The sequence below is a fragment of the Tupaia chinensis genome, unplaced genomic scaffold, assembly GCF_000334495.1.
Source record: "Tupaia chinensis unplaced genomic scaffold, TupChi_1.0 Scaffold143877_1, whole genome shotgun sequence".
Classification (NCBI taxonomy): domain Eukaryota; kingdom Metazoa; phylum Chordata; class Mammalia; order Scandentia; family Tupaiidae; genus Tupaia; species Tupaia belangeri.
The window spans coordinates 335495-338040 of NW_006203728.1; positions in this window are offsets into that span (position 1 = coordinate 335495).

The following is a 2546-nucleotide window of genomic DNA, read 5'->3' on the forward strand; positions in this document are numbered from 1 at the left end:
CACGACTTAATGGTGGTTCAATATTTCATGCAATATTGCTATAGGCAAGTGAAATACGTGTGCTCTGATTCTGTCCTGCTGAGAAAAGTGACATTAAGTGGATGGAGTCTACAGAACTAAAGGTACATGTTACCTTTGTACCTTAGCAGCCTAATCACTCCCGCCTTAGAGATGGAAAACTTCTGTTCTTGCTATTTACATTGACCCTTGGGCTGCTTGGAACTCTGCCAGAGAGTCTCCTGTTCTTTACTGGAGTTATTAGCCTTTTTGGAGACTAACTAAGGCCAGATGGCTTTTCTAATTGGAAACCATAGAAATTGAAGGATTGATTTCTTTTCCCCCCACAGAGATTTTTCCTATAGGGCAGGTGCGTTCATTGGAGAGACAGAGATACAGAAAGAGAGAAATCACTCCCTAAGGTGATGGCCAAACTGCAATTCCTTCTACTCCATTCTCCTTGAGGAATCTTGGGCACACACGCATATGTACCCGGCGTGAGTTTTAAGTCGCCAGGCCTTGGACTCGAACCAGCGTCAACTGTATGGGAGTCCAGTGATGTAACCATTATACCATCCGCTGGTCCCAGAGAATTGAATTATTTTTAAAAAATATTTTAAATATTTGCTTACACATCAAGGTACTCACTTAGAACATAATTCTTCTACTGAGTTGATATTTGATTGTAGCAGTTAGGATCTTGCTGAGTTTCTCTCTTTTCTATAAGTAGATTCCCTATAAATGCAGATCACCTTGAGGGGTCTCTTATTATTATGACTGTTGAAGAAGATTTCATTTCCAGCAACTCAGTTCTGCCTCTAGCATGAAGCAAGCGTTCTGGACCCCACATTTCCCAGACTGGCCATTTGTGGTGGGCAATGGCATGCAAGTCCAGAGTTGGTTCCTTCAGCTAGTTTCCCACCCAGAGCTGCTCCTTGTATGCTTTCACAGCCTGGAATTCACCAGGCTTCATGGAGGCACAGTTTAACAGCCTGGGTGGGTGAGGTAGCTTTGCTCCCAGGGTACCTTGACCAAGGGAGGATGGAAGCTGGGAGAGAATCAGTGTCCCGTTTCCCACGTGTGGGAGCCATATTTTGTACCTGTCTATGGAATCCTGTCACACGAATCATAAAACATGTTCTTACAGTAGCTTCTTCCTTCTTTAGTTCACCCTCTTTTTTTTTTTTTTTTCACTTATGTGCCAAAAATCACCTCCCAAAGGAAACACCCACCATCAACTTCTCAAATCAGATTCTCAGTACTAGGGAGATCCAAAAGAATACATTCACGCACTGTGCTATCTTCTCCTTTTCCTTCTTAACAGCATAATCGTGTCTTTTTAATTTGTGTACCAGTGCTTAATATTTAGCTTCTTCTCTAGGTTTGAAGAACTTAGTTATACCTTATTCATGTGATGGTTAAACATTAGAACAGTTTTAAAAATGAAATAGTTATAATAAGCATCAGGGAGGGGGAGAATGGGCAGTTATTGGTGAAAAGACACAACATTTTATTTTGACAAGAGAAAGAAATTTGAGAGATCTATTATACTCTACGATGACTATAGTTCATAATGATGTAGTGGATTCTTGAAAATTGCTGGGACCAGCAGTTAGTGTAATGGCTATGTCGTTGGACTCCCACATAGTCGACCACGGTTCGAGTCCCGGACCGGGTGGCTTAAACTCACGCCGGGCGCATGTGCATGCATGCCCAAGATCCCGAGAGGAGAATGGAGGAGAAGGGATTGCGGTGTGACCATCCCCCCTGGGGGTGATTTCTCACTTTCTGTCTCTCTGTCTCTCTCTGTCTGTCTGGCGAGTGCACGCGCCCTATAGTGTAAACCTCTCAAAAAAAAAAAAATTGCTCGGAGAGTAGATATTAAGTGTCTCCACCTCCCAGAGGTGATAAGTAGGTGTGGTAATACATATGTTAATAAGTTTAGTTTAGCCATTCCACAATGTATACATATTTCAAAACAGCATGGTGTACACAATAAATACAAGGGGACATCAAAAGCTCACAGAAAATCTGTTGTGTGAAAAAATTAAGCATGAACTTCAAATTTTTCTGCACCAATATGAACTCATATTTTAATTCCATTTTCTATTAACATTTAGAAATATTTTCATACATTTACTTTTTGTCAATTAAAATTTTTTAATTTTAAATTTTTATCTGAAATGTTTTAAATTAGTATTATACTAATTTTATGAATCACAAAATGATATTTTAAGTTTAATCCATTTTAATGATTATTTTTAATTAATTAATTTTATAAGCAAGAGAGGGAGAGAGACAGTGATACTGCATTCCCAAGGGGGTCTTAAGTCTGTGATCTACCCCCAGACTCAGACAGCCCTGAATCACGGGCATGTGTGTGCCCAGAACACTCAGAAAGGATTTTAGACGAGAACCCAGAGAATTCTTATGTGAGTCAGACTCATAGGGTGTCATATTTTATTACCGTGCCACTGTCCAGATCCAGAAAAAACGTTTATTTTTATATATGTATATAAAATATTAATATATATTTATCTACATGAATA